Source organism: Chinchilla lanigera, unplaced genomic scaffold (genome assembly GCF_000276665.1).
Source record: "Chinchilla lanigera isolate Chin_1 unplaced genomic scaffold, ChiLan1.0 scaffold00020, whole genome shotgun sequence".
In the NCBI taxonomy this organism is placed as follows: Eukaryota; Metazoa; Chordata; class Mammalia; order Rodentia; family Chinchillidae; genus Chinchilla; species Chinchilla lanigera.
This window is the reverse complement of record NW_004955421.1, coordinates 25,949,605-25,973,925: the sequence shown is the minus strand read 5'-3', so window position 1 is coordinate 25,973,925 and position 24,321 is coordinate 25,949,605.

Below are 24,321 nucleotides of genomic sequence, written 5' to 3'. Positions count from 1 at the left end.
CAAGGACTGGAGTTCAATTCCCATTACCAAAAGAAAAAAAAATAGATACTCAATCTCTTCGTTTAAAAAATTGCCAGACTGTTTCTGGTGACATTCGTAAACATTCACATAAAATTAATGGTATTATTATTTTATTTTTATTTCATTAAGGTTATTGGTATATTTTAGATACACATTATGATCATATTCATTATAGGGCATTTGTACCCATATGTGATATATTTTCATTCCTATTTTTTAAAAAAGTATGCAATGCTTCACGAATTTGCATGTCATCTGTACACAAGGGCCATACTAATCTTCTCTGTACTGTTCCAATTTTAGTATATGTGCTACCAAAGTGAGCACTTTTTTTTTTTAACGAATTTTTATATGTCTTTATTATTTTAATCCTTGGTACAACTCTGTGTAAATATTATGTTAAAATTTATTATCATACTATCTTAATTTATTTGGATATTTTAGCATAAAATAGTCACAGGTTTTATTGTTTGTTCCAAAATATATTAGATTTGTGTCTTTAGGCAACTTGTTTAATTTCTTTAAGCTTTATTTTCTTCATTGATAGAGCACAATTGTATTTATATGATATAATTTATATAGGTTTATTTATTTACATTATTTATCATCACTGTAAGAAATGAATTCTATACATGAAAGAACATGTAAAATACCTACAAGTGGGATATTAATAAAACATCTAAGAACTTCTAAGGAACCACGGTAAACATTTCTCGTCATACATATTAGAAGCCAAGAACCTTTCAAACAGTGGGAAAGTTGTACCTTTCACCTACTTGCACTCAGTTATTGCTAGGTTGTACACAATTATGAGGTCATACCCGATCCCCAGTCCTGCAGACTTATATATATTCTCTTTGGGGAGAGGCAAAATTCCATAATCCAAGACCCCTTCAGGCACAAAAAACAGTACTTTCAAGAAGACTGACAAGGATACACGAACCTAATGGGGCCAAACATTACACAAGTAGGCACCTATGAGAGTGAGGGAGGAGTGATAACTTGACTGGTTTCGGGCCATGTGCCGGTAGAGCGCACTTCTGGGGGGCGGGGTTTGGGTGGATCCTGGAGGTGAGCCCTTAGAGTCTTATGTCCTGTCCCGTGCTCCTTTCTTTCTGGCAATGTTTCTGCTGTCCCTTCCAGCGAACATGAACTAAGCATCTTTGGCCCACCATATCCTTCCACCACGTTTCTGCCTTGAAGCCTACCAACCACTGACAGAATTCTCTGAGTCCGTGAACAAAATTAACCCTTCCCTCCCTTAAATTGAAGACATATGGTATTGTGTCTGGATTACGGAAACGCAGACTAATACAGAAGCTTTAAACCATGAAAGAAACATTATGGTTAAAAATTGCCAATAAAAACATTCATTTAAGAAAGTCACTAATACAATGAATAGATAATTTGAGGCAAAAAGTACTCAAATCAGATATAGCGATCTTTCAGATTCTCCTTGCTATCAATGAGAAAGATATTTCACAGACAGTTCTGACTGGTAATGGGGTCATATGTCTCTCACTGTGCACATTTTAACCTCTTTAATCATGTTTATTGCAAGAAGAGCAACACGTCAGGAAACAGGGATTGGGGTCCCAGCTGAACACCATAGGGATCACTGGTGAGCGATGTTTGGCACTGTTAGATTATTAAACTCATTTTCAGGAAGGAAAAAGGCTGTTGTACTTAGAACGATAAAAACATCTGCTACTGGCAGTTCAACAGGGTGGCAAAGAAGACAGATTTCACAGAGTGTGGCTTATTTTGGTAAGCAGCAGGGCTCAAGTGATATTGATTGGGCTAGACACCCGTATCAACTTGATCTATATGGTGTTTTACTGCGAAAATAGTTTGTTTGATGGCTTTGGCATTCCACTGGCTTTAAATGATGAGACTGTAGTAACTTTGTGAAGAATGGCAAAAGCTAATGTCACCACAGTCAGAAGACGTTTGCAAAATGGAGAAATATGAGGGAAACTAAAAAAACTGCAAAACATATTTTGAAGTCAAAACAACTGGTACATATAGTTAGGAGCAAATAGGCATGTTGGGAAGAAAGTGATATATTTCCCCACAAAGGTCCTGGTGTTAATGAAGACCCAGAATTGGCAGAAGTAGGAATAGAGAAAAATGAAGGGCTATTTGATTCAGGTAGAATTTGGCTCCTGGATCTTCTACTGTTCAGTTGTTAACTGGTTGAGGAAGATACCTATACCTCTGATACCTTGGACTTATACCTTATACTTCTAATCATCTTTTATAAAACGAGCACAAGATTGCTTATTTCAGGGCCTTGTTGAGAAAGGGAGATACTTTGGGTACAGGCTGATTGTCATTTGTCATTTTATTTTTATTTTAGGTGAAAAATCCAGTGTGAATTCACATTAACTTTATGGTTCCCTACACTAAACAGTTATTATCTTAATGACACCTTAAGAATTGGGGTCAGTAGAGAAGATTTCCAAATATACTGTACAGTAATCTCTATTTGTAATGGTGATGCATGCCTAACCTAACTTAGTTGTTTGAATCTTGATAATTTCATCCCACTATTGGGTGAGCTAAGTGTTCTTATCTGTCCCCTAGAAAACAGAACCTGTTTGAAGATTCACTTGTATTTAAATGATATGGTTTTACTGTCAGAAATTAGGGGTAGAATTAGGAAGAAACTAGTGCTTCTACATAATTACTGTTGGAAGTAATTATTTAAAATGAAGTATTCTAAGGTCAAAATTATTTTTTATAAGTGTCCTTCAGCTTAGATTTAACAACTCCACAGAACAAATCAATCCATGTAATTATCTTGGAGTACTTTTGGTGACTTGTTTATTTTAAAAGATTAAACTTTAACAGCACATTATTTGATGTGCTCTAGGTACTTCATTCAAAGCAGGAGTTTAGTAGCGCTTCTGCATTTTTCAAGTTAACATTATTGCTACCTTACCTTAGGGGAAAAAATCACGAAGCCTCAATTGCCCATTTATCATTTTGTGGGTGAGAATTTACAATCCCTGCTTCAGCAACTGTTGACCCTGTTCACCACACTATTGCAACAGGTCCCTCAGGTAAGGGTGAGATGCAAGGGTGTGCCATTGACTCTAAGCTGTTTTTGAAATCAGAGTTAAAGTCTGTTAATTAATAGAAAAGAATAACCTAGTCTAGCTATAATGCATACTACATCTTATTTTTCAATAATTTTCATGCATAACCATTTGTAGGGAAGTCCATTTCTTTAGATGCTCTTACAGCTTCTCATTGGGTAAAGATCAGACAATCAAAATATGCTACATATGCTAGCATACGTATATGTGCGCCCAATAGATATGCAGCTCTGTGATACCTGGAAAATCATGCGTGTTGCGGTATAACTACTTTAGAGATGTCAGTTGTGCCACGTACTGCATGACACTCACTTAAGATAACGTCTCATCTCTCAATTTTAGAAATATAATAATACTTTTGAACAACTTAGCTAGATGTGTGTATTGGACAAACTAGATTATATAACAGATATAACATTTTCTTTTTGATTTGATTGTTAAAATTCAAAAATAAACTTTGTTTTATGACTTTAGTTGAAAAATCCACTGTGAGTTGACATTCACTTTCTGGTTTTCAGTACTGAGAAGATACTACTTTAAAGGTACCTTGAAAATCAGGGTTCAAAGGGATTATTTTCCAGTGAATGAGATAGTAATCACCATTTGCAATAAAGATAGATTGGCTCTTGTCCTAAATTATTTTTATAAGATTTTATGGCACATTTTATCTACTAATCATAGGGCTTTTTTCATGTTATTTAAAAATTACATTATATTTTATTTCAGTTTATCAGTGCATGTGTATAGTACATGACTACAGTACTTGTGGGAAGCTGGCACAAGTACAGAGCACATTTGAACGCCTTTCCATAGTTTCCTCGTCCTTCTCTCGTGGCCCCTCCACTCATCAATTGTCTCCTTCCTTCTTTGCACATGGTTCGAGTATGTAATGTTTACACTAATTGTGTGGAATTGGAACATGTATATAACACATGTCAGTGCCTTTTCGTCATCTCTTATCCCTTTCCTACTTCCTCCTCACTCCTAGCTTGAGACCAATATCCCTACCTACTTCCTGCATTGCTGATGATCTTTTGGTGGATTTTGGGGGGCCTCACATACATGAAGGATCAAACCATCTGCAAATGATGATAATTCATTCATGTCATTTTTGTCAACCAAATTTGTGTGTCCAAATTTCTTTAATGTTTTCACCTTCTTATACCATATAAAGTCTGTGAAAGCTGTATCTTAGCATTGTGGAAATTCAAAGCTCTGTGTCTCACAGCATCAGAACTGGGGTACACAGGCGACTGACAGGAATATGAGGGCATTAGCATCTGTGATGAGACCCGCTTTCTCCGTGCACACTTCCTAGAAACAAAGACAAAATCATGGCCAGGGTGCAGATGCTAATCCATTCTTATGGACATGGGGTGCATCTAGGGGTTCATCTAGGGATTTCCAATCAGCCAAACCTAGACTTTTGTCACGCTGCCCTGTAATATGAGACACCAGCTTCTCAACCTTCTTTCCTTTACACAGGGTAATAACCCAGCAGTTCTGACACAACCCCTGCTCCTCCCCTTTGCCTTTACCTGAGTTTCTCCAAATATGTCCTCTGCTTATTCAGTTTCCATCTTAGTTTAACTCTTCAAGGACCTGAATTACCAGAGGTGATATCAAAAGTAGTCTGGGAAAATAGGCAGTAGGTTAGTGCTTAAGAATTAGTTTATTTACTACTCAGATAGTCATAAAGAAGATTCTTGTAGTATATTAGGAACAGAAAATTCCTGAAAGATGCTGTAGATTTGATTGTTAAAGATTTCCTGAATGACAACTTAGAAAAACAGGGATAGTGTCTTGTAGGAGGACTGACTCAGTTGCTGGATTTCTTGGGCATTTGAAAGGTGAGGAAAATCGCTGGCTATTAGAGAAATGCCAATAGAAGCAACACTGAGGTTTCATTTTGCTCCAGGAAGAATGACTGTCATCAAGAAATGAAATAATAATAAGTGCTGGTGAGACTGTGGGAGAAAAGGAACACTTCCACATTATTGGGGGTAGCATGAACTAGTACAACCAGTATAGAAATCAGTATGGAGATTCCTCAAAGCTGAAACTAGACTTTCCATTGAACCCTGATAATCACCTTCTAGATCTCTCCAAAAGAATTAAAAGCATATTACAGTGATACATGCATAACCACATTTACAGTAGCACAATTGATAATGGCTAAATCTTGGAAGCAGCCTATATGCCCATCAAGAGTTGAATGGATAAAACAAAATGTGGTAGTTACAGAGCATGGAATTCCAATCTGCCATAAAGAAGGATAAACTTAAGTCATTTGTAGAAAAATGAATGCACTTTGAGATCATAATCTTATATGAAATAAATCAGATACCACCCCAAATATTCAGTGGTGTCTCTTATATGAAAAACTCAAAATATAAATGGAAAGCAAAATAAAAATAGTGGGAAGTAAGGGGGTAGGCTTTTCTCTGATGGGAAGGGGATCAAGACATTAGGGAGAGGGATAAAGTAGGAGAAAGAGTGAGAAAAGAATTAAGATGCATTATGTCTTTATTATGTTCTGTACCTATAGCAACTCACCACAAGCTGTGTACTCATTATGTACTGAAAATACATACTAATACAAATAAATAAAGTATAAGAAAATAAATTTTGCCACACACACACATACACAGAAGAGGTCCTTAAGTCCTTCTGGGGAGCGTAGGTATAGATGAGAAATAGATAAGGTACTTACAGTACCCTCCAGAGACCCTGAGCCTGGTCTGTCATGCAAAATCAGGGTATACTTAAGAAAACATAAACATTAAAAGTAGAACATGGTAAACTTGCTGTTGTTGGGGATTTTGGTTCTACAGAGAAGATTCATCTCTTCCTAGTAGATCTAGCACTTTCTACTTCAGAAGAATAAAACAAAGATCTTTTCTTAAAATAAGTAACAGGTAGCTCTCCAGACTTTTTCCCTTGTTATACATTCAATTACGTCATTCTCTTTTTCTTATTTTGAAACACTAAACCCAAATTTGACTGTATTCAGGGTCACAACTTTAAAGATATATTTAAAGTTAAGTCAGCTCAGAAAGGCATAACCTAGGTCCAACAGTGTCGGGGGCCTTATAAAAAGAAAAAAGACATCAGTGATGTGCGAACCGGGGGAAAGGCCATGTCTGGCTATGAATGTATAAAACCCCGAAAGCGGTGGCTACTTGGCATTGCACTCTTCACCGAGGAATATTGCTTTCGTCCCTACTCTGATTAACATGAAAGACGGCCAGCTGCGTGGTGCTGGGTAGGAAAGGGCTCCGCCGCAGGTTCTGGCGGTAGTGGACCCAGCCCTGACACTTGGGTAACACCATCTTGCACTCTCTTTGTGTAAGAGACATCTTTGGTGTAAAAACGTTATGTGTAGAGCTTACGGAAATCTCTACATGGAGGCTCAGGTGGTGGGTCGGTAGACAATGGAGTAATTCTGTGTTGCTACTGAAACCTGACAGGATTACACTAGGAAATTTGGCAACATCTGAGAAATAACTATTTCTTGTGCATTTTTCATGTATGCTATCTTCTATAGCAAGAGGGTCTCTTTCTAAGCTACTAAAACCCTTTTGATTTTCATACTCACAGCTTAAGACCTTCAATTTCTCATTTTTCCTCTTCAGTGCCAATATTATTTACCAAAAACTTGCTGATGGTGTAAAGTGAGGGTTCTGCTTATGAAAACATAGAACACTGAAAATTGAATAGGATAAACTGCATGGGCTTTCTTGGGGATTTTGATACTGCAGAAACAACTCTTGCTTTGTTATTGTGCCTGAGAGAGATACTTTACCAGGAGGTAGCAAGTGATCAACTTTAATTGTACATTATGAACTGAGCTCTTTGGACATGTAGAGATAATGTAGCTGGCTGAAGAAAGTGTCCATCATGAGATAACAACCAAACATTTGGTACGAAATATAATCAAAAATTGAACACATGAGCAAACCATGGTCACAAGCTGCCCAGACCACATTAGCAGAGAACAGAAGAGGCCGGTGCCCTCCTCAATGTGAACCGACAGCCGAGCAGCTTCCACCACAGCCAAATGAGGACAGAGGGAAAAGCTAGAGCTTGGTTTGTGGTTAATTTAACCCAGTGTGTGGTTGTTCAATTGAAAATGAGAGTGGAAACAGGATCCGTGGTTACAGTTAGGGTGATGTTAAAAATAATGAAAGGAGCATAGGAAGAATGCAGAGTTTTCAGTATTGAGGTCTTTAGCTTCACATGGGACAAGTGGCCTGACGTTAGAATATGCACAGGTTCCTGTCCACCAACCAGAGGCCTAGCTAGTGGACCAGGGGCCTACGTGGAAAGCAGGATGGAATCAAAGACGAGCAGGGCTCGGGTAAAGACATGGATAGACATGTGGAGAGATCCTGGAAGTACATCTCACACTAACGGTTCTTAAAAAATATCTACTGTGATAGTGACATTGACCAGCCAAATAGAAAAACTGCTTGGACACTCAGCATCGGTCACTCTTCACTACTGACCATCCTGGAAGTGGAAATCGGTAAGGGTTTGCCACAGCAGTAGAAATGGAGGCTACATTCGTAGATGAATCAGTGTGGATTCGCACTCACCAAGACCTAACTACGTGGCTCTTGAACATCTTGCCCCCTTTCTGAGAAGAAGCCTATGCTCAGCCTCTGACTTAGCACTGTGGTTGAGGAAACCATCTTATCATTTTGAGGCAAGCAGACAGTGATTCAGGGCCAGTGATTCAATCTTAAAGGGTTAAGTATCTGTTTCATCCATTCGTGTATGGGTTTGTCTTTCCTTTCAGTAGAGCCTCAGCAAATTTAACCATCCAGAGATATGAGAAATGATTAATCTGTATAGAATCCCACAGAGTATAGCATTACACCAGGAGGCCAACTTCAGCCTGACAGAGGTACGGGAAGAAGCCTATGATCCCAGAGGTTACTGGTCATATTACATATTTCATGAAGCATAGGTTTTTCAATTCTTACAAACTTTAAACTTCCTCATCTAATGAAACAAAATATATTTTAAAAGAAACCAGAAGTTGATACCATACATGATTGGGTCATGATTGGGTCAAAATCATGTGAACCAAAGAAATTTGGCCCCTGCCTACTGGTAATGTAGCAGAAGGGGGAGGGACTTTTATCCACAGGACTTAGGTACATATTCTAAGAAATGGGAATGGGTTAATTATCAATAGTCATATTGGAAGGATTACCTCATCAAACTCTTGAAGGAAATAAGATACTCCATTTTTGAGAACAACTATGTGCCTTCTTAATGCCGACTTGCACACTCAGGGCTTAGGACTTAATTATGTTGCTCAAATTACCAGGCAAAAAGCACTTTGTGACTTAATTTCAATCTAGGGTTCTACTGAAAAAACAAAAGATTCTTTTGAATACACAATGGACTCATATTGTTCTTAGACAAGGTGCTATAATTTCTGGAGATCAACCTTAGTCTGATTAAGTCATCACATCAATAACGCAAGATGGGGCTATTAATAGAGTTTCTATCACATTTCATTTTCACATTCTATTTCTTCACAGCTAATCAGAAGATAGCATTCGCCATGGGGCTTGGTACTGGTACTGCCATGTTAATGAAAACATCTAATAAAGAAATACTTTTTTTGGTACTCATTGATTGAATTAGGGAAAGTCATATTCTTGTGCTTAGAAATTACTATCTAAATACTTCTTTGTTCATATTGTACGAATAATAGAAAAAGTATAAGATATGTGGTATTCATTATGAGGTCTAAGAAATTGATTGCCTATAATCTGAAAATATAAGTAAGTGTAATTGGGGAGAGTAAGAAATGCATTGAATACTTGCTGTAGGCATGGTGTTACACTAAGTGCCTCTACATGCTATCACATTTAATTGTCACAACTATTCCAGAGGGTACCATTTTTCCTTCCAGTCTAGATCTTACACATACATACAACAAGATAGAGACAAAGAGAGACAAAGACAGGCAGAAACTTGCTTGCATCTGTTCTATCATGATAACTGGTAAGCTTCAATTTAAATTTCAGTTATCTAAAACCAGTTGCTATACCCTCTACTACATATTAGCTAAAATATCTTTTAAGAAGACCCAAGTATGAAAATGAAGCACAAAAGTGCCTTTCATAGTTTGAAATTAAAAGGAAGAAATCATATTTTGATAAGGAAGCCTCATTGTCCCAAATAGTTTGGTAAAGCACCTAAACAATGAAACGTAGCTGTGAAGAGGCATCTGGGAGATTTGCACTGTGTAGGGCCGCTGACCTTCAGTAACTGGGGAAGGCATTTTGGGTTTGGCAATTTGCATATTTTTACATTAAATGAGGGCCTTTTGATTTTTTCAATATTCTGCTGTATTTTTTTTTTTTTTTTTTTTTTTTTTTTGGTTTTTCTCCGGTACCGGGAACCGAACTCACGACCTTGCGCTTGCCAGGCAGGCACTTTTGCCGCTGAGCTAAATCCCCAGCCCCTTCCGCTGTGTTAATTTTTTAATAAGTAATCAACAAAAATTTTGACTATTACTATGAACGTTCATATATCTCCCAACTATATTTTATCACTAACATTTTATTATCCATTGTTTGATCTTATATAGAATCACTGATCATTTTAACCACCCATCAGTCCATCTTTTACAGCGTCATTTCAATATAAAATTCACTGTTATGAGGGTCCTGTTAAATACTGAAGCATGAATAACCACCTAGAAAATGGTATTTTATAGCTTCTCTTTTAGCATGTAATTTACATATAATTAAATGCATCTATCCCAGTGTGTTCACTGAGCTTTGAAACTGGATACACATGAATACACAAATCCTCCAGAAATACAGTGCTGTAACCACAGAAAGTTTTCGCATGCTGTCACCTAGTCTGTCTCGTGTAAATTTTTAAAAAGAACCAGAGTTCTGAATTTTGTTTTCCTTTGCCAGTTATGGGACTTTGTACCAGTAGAATTACACAGTATGTGACCTTGAATTCTTTGAGATGAATTCATGCAGTTATGTGAATTAATAGTTGGTTATTTTTTATACCCGAGGAGCAATACATTGTATAAACATACATATAATATACTATCTGTTCTATTATTATTATCAAGTTTTACCCATCATTAAAAGAATTGACATAATTTCTTAAAAAAAAATCTACTTATGGACAAACTTTTTGTCATTCCTGAGCAAAACCTGCAGTTTGAATGACTGGCTCCCAGTGAGAATTATGTTTTGTTTGATGAACTGGCAAAACTCATTTCAAAATGATCATGTCATTTTATGTTCCTTTTAACAATATATGAAAATTCTTCTTGCATACACCCTTGCTAATATTCTGGTCTTCTAAGTCTCTTTTAAATTTAACCTAGGGGCAGGCTGGGGATTTAGCTCAGCGGCAAAGCGCCTTCCTGGCAAGTGCAAGGTCGTGAGTTCGGTTCCCGGTACCGGAGAAAGACCTAAATAAATAAATAAATAAGTAAATAAATAAATAAATTTAACCTAGGGGCTGGGGATTTAGCTCAGTGGCACAGCGCCTGCCTGGCAAGCGCGAGGTCGTGAGTTCCATTCCTGGTACCAGAAAAACAAAAACAAACAAACAAAAAAACCCCAGATACTTGTACTTGTTTACAGAATGAGAGCTGAAGCAGGAAAGCACAGGTTGCTTTGGTTGAGCTCAGCTGGAAATGCACATGGGGTAACTCAAAGTTTTGGGGGCTGGGAATTTAGCTCAGTGGCACAACGCCTGCCTGGCAAGTGCAAGGTCGTGAGTTCGATTCCCAGTACCGGAAAAACAAAAAACAAAAAAACAAAAAACAAACCAAAAACAATAAATTTAACCTAGTAGGTATGTATTGATATTATGTTGTGGTTTTCATTTGCAGTTCTCTGAAAAAGTAGCGTTGTATATTTTGTCACGTGCATGCATATTTGTGTATCGTTTTGTGGTGAACCATGTAGCCACCGTTTTACCCTCATTTTGGTTGCTCTGTCATTTTCTTATTCTTCACTTATAGGAGAAAGTTATGTAGCATGGATACCAATCTTTTGTCAATAATACTGATCTTACATCTGTTCAGAATTAATACATATATCCTATTAGTTGATGTCTATCACTATGAAATACTGCGCACTATTTATGACAATTCATCTTCTCTGGAAGCTTTTTGTACATAATATTCTTAGAACCATTCAAATCTTAAGTATACTATTTGAATGAAATTACTTTATATTCTTTCAATCTTTCTTAATGCTTATATTTCACAGTTTGAAAATAATAACTTGGGAGGGCTTGCTTATGTATTACACTGTGACAATTTCTGACTTTTGATTAGAATTTCTAATATACTCATATTTAATGCCATTGTTCATATTTTTGATATCTATCATTTTTTACCTGCTCTTTCTTTTATGTCTTTTACTGATTTGTTACCTTTTCTCTTTTTCAAACTGCCCTTTCCATTATTTCGATATCTGAAAATATAATTTCAATTATATATTCCTTTTCTGCCATTTCTCTATACATTTAATAGTTGCTTTTGTGTTTAATGCTATATCTTTAACTTTGCTATTACAACATTTCATCTAAATATTAAATCTGTTTAATTCTAGTGTTCATTTACTGACATCTATTATTTGCATGTTTATCATATATGTTTTCTTTTACATATTAAATCTTAAATTACATCTTTAAAATTTGTGCCTTAAATAATAATTTGTATATATAGAATTTAAGAGAAACATATGTATATATATATCATATATATATAAACATAGACATGCATACACAAATATATATTTACATGTACCTAAACATAGTATGTGTACTAAGATTTCACCACTTCTAAATTTCTTCATTGGTTTCTAAAGAGGAGATTTCTTATTTTGAGGCTTTCTCTACATTCTGAAGAAATTTCTTCATCAATTATTTTACTGTAAGTTTTCTAGCAATGAATTCCCTTAATTTCTTTCACTAAAAAATATCTTCAATTTTCCTTAAACCACAAATATTTTTGGACAGCGAATTATAAGTTATTATTATTTTTCATTCAAGACTTTAAAAGTGATGTTTCTCACCCATTCTATGTGTTTCTGCTTTGTGTATTTGAGGCACTTTTAAATCATACATATGTATATTTATTTCATCTGTATCTGCTAACAATGCGTTCTCTGTTTTGTGTATTAGTAAGTCTTTAATTGACCTTTATTTTCTAATGATAATTTCACAGGACCTATGATTGCTGAATATCAAATTTAGACTACTTTTTGTAATGCATCCCTTTGTCATAAAGGAATATGCATCTGTAGCTTGTTCACATTTTAATGACTAACATTGCTATAGCTTCTATAGATCATGATAATTACTATTTGCAAGACATGTATTTGTATTAGTTTACTTACATCTACTTATACATTTACTTACAGTGTACAGGTTCAAAGTTAGCTAATGATTGGATCTTGCTTTTAATTAAATTCTCCAAACGACTTTTCTGTTTGGAGTCATAAGTGTATTCATGTTAATGTAATTCTTGACATTCTGTATCTTGCAACATGTCATTGTTTTGATATAGGTCATTTGCATTTATATATATATATATATTAGTAATTTTTGGTCCCTGGTTTTCTTTTTTTAATATTTTCTATTTTACTAAGCACATTTTTATGTCTTTTTAATGCCTCAATTTGTTTTTAATTTTTAATTTTCTTCTTTATGATTATTTCTGGGATGACAAATATACTTGTAACGCATCACAATGTGCTTCAAGATGTTGTGGAGATAAATATCTTAAACTGTGTACTCTTTGCACCACTAGAGCTATATTTTTTCAACTACTTTGTGCTATTAACCTCATACATGCCACACATTTACTTTATAAACTCAGTATGGAAGTGTTATAATTTTGTTTTAAACTATCACATGATTTAAAAATACTAAGAGATGTATACATACAGTCATTAATATTTTTCATATACAACAATATTTGCAATTTCTTATGTCTTGTGGATCTGTGTTGCCAAGTAGAGTTTATTTCTTTGACAAATGGCTTTGGCATTTCTTGTAACACAAATCTGCTAACAATGCATTCTTTGTTTTGTGTATTGGTAAATCTTTAATTGACCTTTATTTTTGAATGATAATTTGACAGGGTCTACAATTCCTCGATATCAAGTAGGAGTTTTTTCTTTCAACTCTTCTAATATTTTATTGACCTACTATTTTTCTACATTATTGCTAATGAAAAATCTTGCTTGTCTCAAGATTATATTTTTCTTGGCACTGATCAAATTGAGTATGATGTATGTTTTCTTCACATTTATCCTATTTGAATTTAGGTGAGCATTCTGATATTGCAATTGTTTTTCACAAATTTTTAGATTTTAATCATTGTTTCCTCAAATACTTTGTGTTTTCTTAGTTTCCCTTGCCTTATGGAATTCCCACTGCAAATATTCTGAAAGATTTGCCACCATGACACTGATGTGTGAAGTTTTCTTTATTTGTTTTTAATATTGTTTCTGTTCTTTGAGTGGCATACTACCTATTCATTTATTTTAAATTCCATCAAACCTTTCTTCTTCTACTTCAAGTTTCTTTAGCTGATTAAAGCATTAAAAATTTTAGTTACTAAATTATTCGTCTCTAAAATTTCAAATGTTTTGTAAATACCATTTGCATACTGAGAAGTACATCCTTTTACTTCCTTATCACTTAAATATTAATTAGCTGAGTCTAATAGTGTATCATTTAGTTCAACCTTTTTTCAGCACTATGAATTGACCCCAGGCTTTTTCCCTGAGCTGCATCCCCAGCCTTTTAATTGATCTTATCTGGGACCGGCTCTCTGTGAGTCACTAAGTGACTATGTTTACACCCGCTTCCCTCTGCCTTTGCCTTCACTCAGAGTCACCCTGTATTCACTGATGAGTGGATTGGAACCATTTCTCTGCATCTCCAGCACTTTATGACCAAAACATGAGCATTATAGATCACACTTTATAGCAATTCTGAATTCTATGGATTGTTAAAAATTTTAAGATTATTAAAATCTTTGCTTTTTGTTTTAGTACATGAGTTTAAACTGCAAATTTCATTTCTTTCAGATATAAAGTGCCTGGTATCTCTGCTGTTTCTCCAAATTTTTATTTTATACTCTTTTTTTTTTTCCCATACTGAGAACTAAACTCAGGACTTTCCCTGAGGGATAATACCCAAAACATTTTTTAAACAAATTTTGAGGCAGGATCGACTTCAATTGCCCAGGTAAGCTTAACCTTGAGGTCTGTCTGCCTTCACCTTTGAAGTACTTTGATTACAGATATATGCCACCATGACCACCATTTTTAGTAATTATATGTAAGTATCTACTATGTGTTTGAATTTTACTAGTCATCCAATAGCTTGAGCAGAAATTTTGTCCAAGTTATCTCAATTCTGAAAGCCTTTCTCTGCCCACTGAATTTTGTGCAGATTAAGTAATGAATTTAAAATTGGAGCCAGTTTTTAAGTCTTTGGGGAATCTCTTTTCTCTGCCTGGCTGATTCATTATGCTGTCATTGATAGATATCTCCATTAAAGTACTTGCTGGGCAACTACCCTGAGCCAGAATCACAACATTGGTCTAGCTTAGTCGGAGGATTTTTATTATGCGTAGCATTGAGACAGCTTCAATAATAGAAGAGCACTCTGTTAGTCAGATTTCTGTAACTATAACAAACGCCCAAGATACTAAGCTAATAGAGAAGGTTCATTTTGACTCACATCTCTTGAGGGTGCAGTCAGTGACTGGGCAGCTCTATCATTTTTGGACCTATGCTATGTTAGGACATTATGGCAGGGGGTACATGGAGGAGCAAGCCATTCACTTCATGGATGCAGATGGAAAGAAATATCCTGCAATGCCTTTACAGAATATGACTCACAAGCACTGAACTTCTTTCCAAAGTCCTGTTCTTTAAATGTCCCATCATTTAAGAATGCTTCCAGGAGCATTATGGGCTGGGTCCCAATCTTTTCACACATGTGCCTCTGGGAGACAATTAAGACACTAGCTACAGCACTCTCTTGTAAACCTTCAGTCAGTACAACAAAACCTGACACACTATTGGTCAAAGGAGATGAACAGCTAGTTTTCTTTAGGGTGTGGAATACAGAAGAGCAAAAACTCAAGAGCAGAGCTCTGCATTTCATTGGTGGGAATCAGGCAATCTCAGGACTCTTGACAGTCTTGTCATGGAAGTTCTTTCAACTAATCACCATAGATAAAGAGGTTTCTTTTCTAAATCTTGACGTTTTTGAGACATTGCCATGTTTGAGCATCCTAGTCCCACACATTCTTCCTTTGCTGTTAATGACTAACTGAATGGGACAGAAGTTTGAACATCCCTGGCATAAACCCAGCAAAACTTCCTTGTTTGGAGCACGCACCATTTGAGGGCTGTTTCTTTACACTGGTAATAAGTAACATCACAAATGATGTGAAATTCTCTCAATACTTTTTAATTCTTTTAGAAATCTAAAAGAATATTCCTTTATAGCTTCTAGTTCTGTGGATTCTTGAAAATTGTTCATGATACAAATTGGTGCTTGAGATTATGTCTTAAGGACTCTGATGTCTCCATAGGTGTAGAAGAAATACTAATCTAATTCCCCTGTGAAGTCTCACAATTTAGAATTTTTATTATTATGATTGTTATTATCATTATTACTATCATTAATTCACTTTTAAACGGGGTCTCTCTGTGTAGTCTGTGTAGCTCAGACTAGCCTTGAGCTCGCTGTCAAGCTCAGCCTGATCTTGAACTCATGGCAATCCTCCAGCCTCAGCCTCCTGAGTGCTGGGATTGCAGGTGTGTGCCACCATACTTGGCTATTGATAATTATTGCAGACATTAATTTGCAGATTTAAGGAGAAGCAAAATAGTAATTATAAGAATCCATCTGGTAGTATCCTCGCTATACATTTACCATTTGGATTTTCATATTAGTGAAATTCCTTTGCCTATAAAATTATAAAAAAATACCTAAAAATTTTTCCTATAACTATTATTTTATTCTACATTTTCTACAGTCATAGAGATAATTTGGTGTAACCAATCAATACATAATTTTTTCTCTTTTCATTTTATGTTTTGATAGATAAAAGATCAGAGTGTATTGCATGGCATGTTCCTTAAGAGTGGAGTTTATGTGGTGTCTAAAGACAAGCTTTAGCAGTTTCCTACCACCGTGTCTTGGTGTATAAGTGAATGGTAACACTTCAACAACTTCAGTTGTGACATTGCTTTTATTGGCTCAAGCTTTATATTTAATTTTTAAATTGTAGAAAAATATGTTTTATTGAAAGAATACGCTGTATCCTTTGGTTATACCTATAGAAGTAAAAATTAAACTGAACAATGCTGAGTCACTTTCAGTTTGGTATTGGGGACCATTTTACTAGCTGACATATGTGAATGTTTTGTCAACTCAACCATTTATTGTACAATTAGTAACAGCTAAAATTCTTCTTATAATTTTAATGACAACAGAAATGCATCAATTGTATCTTATTTGCATAGTTGTTTAAATGCTAACATGGGGTAATGTCATAAATACTGTCTCATTTTTTTCCTTAAAACTATTCCAAATGGAAATTGTTTTGTAAAAATATTGCCTGGGGAAATCATACCAAGTTTACATGTGTTAATAGTCCTGCCTTCACCCAGCATTAATATAATTAGCATTACAGCAGGGGATATAGCTCAGTGGCACAGTGCCTGCCTGGCAAGTGCAAGGTCCTGAGTTTGATTGTCAGTACCAAGAAAAGATAAACATCTTGCATGCTACCATGCCATGGATTAACAGAAGAGTGGCTGTCTATTACAGTTAGCCACTTAACTCAATTACCTACCATATTCATTGCTGAAGTTGTTAAATTGTTTTATGTCTTTCTCATAGTACAATAAAAGTTTATAAATTTTAGATTGCAAGAATGATTTAGATTTTCAAATACAATTATGCAAATCAGAAATAATGTTTAGGTTTCAGCCATGTAAAATGATATGTAGAAATCTGTTTTAAATATGAACTAAATTAAATTTAATGTGTTATATGTTTATTGTTCATTTATGTAAAAATCTGTTAGTAAAATTACTCCATACCATTGTCGTCCAATCTACTTCATGTATAATTATTTTGTTTTGCCTTTTTCTGTGACAGGGATTCATTATGGATTTCTGACTGGCCTTAAACTCACGTTGTAGCCCAGGCTGGTTTTGAACTCCCAGAGATCTTCCTGCCTCAGTGTCCCTAGTGCTGGGATCACAGGCATGTGCCACCATGCCTGCTTCTTTTTGCAATTATTTTAAACATGAAATGTTCTATTAAGTTTTTTGACTCATGCTATTTTTGTGCATTCTAATTTTATAAATTAAATTTTATTATGTATTCAGTTGCCATTAACACTGACATATAACCAGAAGAAATTCATTAAACTAATATGCACATAACAAATGTATTTGTCTGATTTATGCAGTTACTCAATTTTCCCTTCAAAGAGACTCTACAGATGTCTTAAATGTCTGTGTCTGTGAAATTTTATTAAGATATCCTGTAACATTTCTTGGGAATTTTAATTAGTCTGTTATTTATAGCAAGTTTTTTTCCAAGTGTATTTCTCTCATGATATTTTCTACTTTTTCCTACGTCTGAAACTCACACACAGTTATTTAACTCAGAGCCTTTGGACTTTTATTGTCAACTCAGGACTTTTACCCTACAGGTAATAGTTCATTTAATAAAAGATTTTTAATTTAAAAGATTAATTTTTCCAGTGGTATGCTAGTTTATACTAGTTTAAACTCATAGTATCATGGACCATTTTGTTAAAATAAAATTTTAATATATATGATGAAAATTAAGGGTATTTTTAATATATAATAATTGAACAATAAAGCTATTCTTTTAATTCTATTTTTTAAAAATATTTTAATATTTGAAGACGTTGAAGACAAAATTATTTGGCCAAACAGTTAAATGTCAAACATTAATTTCTAGAGAAACAAAAAAGTGAAGTCTCATCAAAGGAAGTATTATCAAGAGATTTCCATTTCAAGTTTATGAGCTTTAAATGGCTGTCACAGAATTAAAAATATTATATAATTTATGTGTTCTCAGAAAGAACAAAGTGGTAAGTAGGATGACATCAAATATTTGTTAAAATTTGGTTTGTGGAAAACACTGATAAGATAAGGGAAAAATGTATCATGGTATGTCAGATATGAGAGAGAAAATATTTACAAAACATACCTGTTGAAAGACTTCTGTCTCAAATACACAGAAGAAATAAATAATAGGAGAATAAATAATCTAATTAAAAATGAGTAAAAGATCTAAATAGATACCTCAACAAAGATATGTGGAAAGGTAATAAGCATATGAAAGATGCTCAGTATCATATGTCATGGTTGTATTGCAAATTAATACTAAAAAGCACTACACACCTTTCAGAATGGCTGAAGTCCAAACTATTGGAACCATCCAATACTGGGAAATGAGGACAAACAGAGGATCTGATTCATTGCTGGTAGGAATAAGAAAGGATGCAACCACTCTGAAAGAGCTAGGGCATGACTTACAAAGCTGACCATGGTTGCCTCCCTATGTACTTGCTAATGAGAGTCCTTACTTGTGTCAAGATTATTTAGAGCAGCTCTTCCCATGGTAACCACACCTGGAGGTAGCCAGGTGCTTCTTTTTACAAAAGCTCTTCCAGGGGCTGGGGATTTAGCTCAGCGGCAAAAGCGCCTGCCTGGCATGTGCAGGGTCGTGAGTTCGGTTCCCGGTACCAGAGAAAAACAAAAAAAAAAAAAAAACAAAAAAACAAACAAACAAACAAACAAAAACAAAAGCTCTTCCAGAGGGGGAGAGGTAAACCTACTGCAGTATAAACTTACAATGGGACATTATTTAGTAATAAGAAAGAGCGAGCTATGAAGTCATAAAATGATATTGATAAACCTCAAACACAAATTATTTTGTTAAGCAGTGTGGAAAAGTCTAGACATTGTAAGATTTATTTTCTATAACTGTTTCAAATAATGAAAACTGCAGAGACAATATTAGTTGCAGCAGTTTCTAGGGGTTAATGGGATACAGCACAAATAGACAGATGACCAGAAGAAAATTTTAGGGGAGTAAAAGTATTCTCTGTAACATAACTGTAGATAAATAAATCTGCAATTGTTACTCATCCTCAGTTATCCCACAGATCGTTACTTACAGACCCTTATGGCAGGAAAGTGAAGCTTCATGTGTCCAAATTTCTAAATGATGCAATTTACAATGTCAGGTAACCAGAAAGGAAAGTAAGTTTTGAGAGGAAAAAGTAACTATTACTAATAGATGAGATACTTCTCAGAAGGGAATGGGAAAAAAATGAGTCAATTTAAGTAACTAATGAATTAGTTAGTCTGTAAAGCTAATGGTAAAAGGTAATATATAATTTTATTTGAGTTGGTAGTTTTCTAGAATTTTATGGTTAATTATAACCTTGCTCTGCATCTGCATTAGAATCAAATAATGAAGTCACTGGGAGATGATAGAGGTTGGAATATTCACTATTTTAAAATGAGTAGTTCCAGATAAGCCAGGAAAGTTCAGAATGATCCATGTAGGTTGGTGACATCAGCACTGCCTCATGTGTAGCTTTATAGAGAAGCAGAAGGTATTTTTTAGATATGTGCATATACACAGGTTAGTATGTGTATACACAGTTAGTATCCTTTTCCTGTCAGCAGAGACAGTATAACAGTTTTTAGGAACCTCAACAACATCTTGAGCACAAACTTGAGTATCCTGTACTATTTTCTGAGTAAAAAAAGAAACAAAGAAAGAATCAGGGATTTTGGAAACGTGTGATTCTAGAACTAAAACAGAAAATGTACAAACGTGGACGGAGCATCTTATAGTTCCAAAAAGTAAAGTACTCATAACAAAAAAAAAAAAAAAAAAAAAAAAAAACACAAGAGAAACTAACACTGATGAGGATAGTTCAAAAGATATTAGGCATCAGGGGAGCTGCCCCCCATGGCCAAAGCTGAAACAATTCAACCAATGAAAGTAGTATTGGATTAGAACAGGAAGTACAAAATTACAATCAAAAGTTTGTAGTCATGGAGTAAATAAATGCATACACAAGTGGAAAAGATGCAAGTCTCCTCTGCTTCAGAATTCTAAATAATTTATGTAGACACATTTCACTGAAGAAGGGAGAGCATTACTCCTTTAGTTTGAGCTGGACAGAATGAACTTCCTCCAAGGAAGCCAAGATGGAAAATGGAATAGAAATCCAAGTAAGCACTACCTTTGTTGTAGGATTGAGGTCTTCTTCAATCATAGGGAATATGAGAATGATATGGATATGATACAATAAAAATAGTCTTCTGCTATTATATTCTTCTTCCCTGAATTAGTCAGCTTTCTGTTACTATCACAAATACCTGAGATAAACAGTTAAAGAGAAAGTGTTTATTTTGATTTACAGTTTTCACTAAAGACTCGAACTCTGGACTGAAACTCTTATCATGAGAAAGAATCATCAAAGCAATTCCAGTAAAGGTGTATCATACCAAAAACTTGTTTAGAACGGCTCAAAACTGTCAAGGCCATCAGAAATAAGGAAATCCTGAAAAGCTGTTACAGCTGAGAATGTGATACTAAGGAGGAATGACTACTAAATCCTCTGGTATCCTGGATAGGCTCTGGGACCAGGGAAAGGACATTCAAGGAAAACAAAGGAAATCTGAGTAATACATGGACTTCCATGATCCTGTATAAACATTGCTTCCTCAATTATATATAATGTATAATACGCCTAAAATGTTTATCATATGGGCAATTGAGTTGCCATCTTATCTTTCTGTACATCTAAAATTACTCTAAAAGAGAAAGTTGATTTTTTTTTTATTTTAGAGAGTAAAAGAAGGATAACAGTAACAGTGGGACTTACTGAATTACAGATAAAGTGGTAGGAAATTATCAATGGTTCTTATTTTACCTATTGGTATCTTCAAGATAGTTTCTCAGGAAAGCAAATAGACAAATAATAGTGAATTATAGACAAAAGTGGTAGGAAATTATCAATGGTTGTTGTACTATACTTTGGTGTCTTCAAAGTGGTTTCTAGAGAAAACAATTAGAGCTATACATGAGTGATCAATTAAATAATCATTGACTTTTCTCAGTGGTTGTTGTTGGAAACACATAATAATAAACATACATCCATTTATGAAATAGCATAGGAACAATACAAACATTACAGAGCTATGGACAGATTGGTCGGAAATTATCAATGGCTGCTATAATACATGCTGGTATCTTCAAAATGGTTTCTCAGGAAAACAGAGATACATAAGAAAGATCTAACAAGAAGTTACAGCCTAATGGCTGTGAAAAATAGCACATCACCTCCTCACCAGTGACTCTTTTCACTGAGGTGTGATGGCTGGAAGGAAGGCCAGGAGTGAAAAGAAGGACTGAGAGACTATCACCAGTGTCCAGCAATAGGCTGTTTACTTTTTCCTCTATAATCATGATTACCCGGCACTCCTACATGGGGATGGCAGTCTGGCCAGAGGGAGAAGGCAGAGTATGCCCTGGGCCCCTTCATTCCTGTTAGACCAGCTGGTAAGAAGGGTCTGAGCTCTGGGGCCTTCACTTCAGAGGGCAGTCCAACCTCTAGTGGTCACCTTTACAGTCCGAGCATGGCCCCGGGGGCTTCTTAGGGCAGTTCCTCTTGAGGTGACCTGGCTGTTGGCAATGGTAGTAGATGAATGTAGTTAATGAGTTCTTCTTGGGGCCCCGAGAATCAGACTTAGGATCTGTTTCTCTTAGTGCTTTTGCAAAGGCAGCTACTTTTTCTCAGTCTCTTTGTTTTCTCTCCTTCTCCTCCTCCTCATCATGGCTATAAAATACTGAGGAGGCAATTCTTACTAACATCTCAAGTGAGCTATCTGGGCAAAAGCCGTTTTTTGTAACTTTTTTCTAATATTGGAACTGAGTAATAAACTTACCTTTCAGACTAATTTGTCCTTCTACTGATCTGGGATCCAGGGAAGTATGCTTTATCAATGCTTCTTGTAAGTGATCCAAGGAAGCAGAGGGGTGTTACCTTTTTTGAGGGGCCTCTGTCTCAGCCATCAGTGGAGCACCCACACCAATCATCTCCCAAGCCTCCCAGCACATTGGGACTCTGCAACCACTTAGTGTCTTCTCCCCAACCGTCAACACAGGTGGCAGGAACATGTGGATGAAGTCCTCGACCCGCTAGTCAGTCTCAGCACCATCAGGTGTGAAATGTCCCAGGCAGGTAACCTAGACATGTACCTTCTCCATGAAGGTGGTTCTTCAGAATCTGAATATTGAGCACCCATGCAATCCATGAAGTCTCAGTGCAGACCTCTCCGGAGCTCCACGCACTCCTCCACTGCAGCCTCTAAGTCATCGGACATCATCTGCATTCTCGTGTTCTCCAAGTCCTTGCTCAGCAGCTGCTCCTCCACTGACTCCGGACTTTTCTGGCTCCCAAGGGCAGAGCCAAGTGTGACCCACTGTATGGCATGTTTTCCCAGGGGTTTCTCCATGTTGGGATGGTTCAAGCACATCCCTGGGTGGGCCTCCGCGGCCTGAGCGTGGTGGGCTAATCGTGTCAGTGCTTCTGTGTGGTATGGTATTCTCCACCCTGTGGCGCCATGACGCTGCTTCCCAGGTGCCTGCTGCCTGCTTCCCCTGCGCCTGCACGGCTGGGGGCAGGCCCGAGGGCGATGTTTTCTAAAAGCTGCAATTTACTTGCATTTAAAAATACCTTTTCTTGGATAACTTCTGCGTGAGAAGTTGACTTTTCTTTTTGCCTTCAGGTCCTTGGAGCTTCTACCTCCTATTGTCCTGTGGCCTTCAGTGTTTCTGAGCAGGAGGAACTCTTAATTTATGTCATCATTTCCCTACATATGTCTTTTAACCACCCAATCCTCTGATTGTTCTTTTTTTCTAGCCTGTGAAAAATGGTATCTTTAGATGTGCTTTCAGTAGTAGCGCCTTTCCCTGGTGTGCTGACCTTCTGATCTCTGCAGGGGGATGTGTAGGTTTTCAGTCAGTCATTAGTTCTCAGATAATGTTTGTCTCTCTTCTCAAATTCAGATTCAGTTAATACTAAACTGTTTGACATCATATTATTGTACTAGAGGTTATTAAGGTTGAGTTTAACTGCTCTGTTTTTAGGAAAATTTCTATTGATTTATTTTAATGTACTGATTTTTTTCTTTTCCAACCTGTAATTAATATTTATTTAGACAAATATGTTAAGAATGCTTATATTATTTTTATGTGCATTAAATCTAATAATTGTGATAGTAGAATTCTGGAAGGGATGTTATTATTTCAGTTCACGTCTCTATATACCAACTTCTTACATTTTTAATGTATTGAAAAATATGAATTTGCACTCCTTGGAATTATATGTTGGTGCTGTAAGTTAAAATAACATTTTCTAGGAAATTATTTACATTATCAAATCTATGGTTTATATATTTTTAAACATAAAGAATTATAATCAACTACAGTCTTTGCACAAATCCAGATGAAAAGCAGAATTCACATTGGTATTCACAAAATTTTTTATCTAGAAACAGCTTTATACATACATGCAATCACGTACATGCATGAACAGGTGTTTAATGTGTTTTGTAGTAGAAAATTACATAATTACTTTTCCCTTGTTTTTGCCAAAATTTGAAGTCCTCAAGATCTGTAAAATCTTTTATAAATTCGTAGTGACATTTTTTGTACAGATGAGATGTCAATTTTTTAACAAAGTAATTTAAGATAAATTTTTTTCAACAAATTCTTCTTGATAATCTTTTTGCATAGCCCCACCTGTCCTCTTAAGATACAGTAAGGATAAGACAAACATAGTACTTCACGAGGTCTGCTGTGTAATGGATAATAACTTTTAAAACAGTTACATAGAAAGGATGTGAATATAATTGCAAAAGATGTAGCAGAAGTAAGGTACAGGGAAATAAAAGAACTGAATGAGTTGAAGGAAAAAGGCCCCAAGCTGAGTTGTGAAGTCTAATTGGGAGTGAGCCAAGCAAATAGAAAAAGGTTTGTATTCATATTGAAGAAACAATGCATGGGATGCTATTGAGCTTGGCAG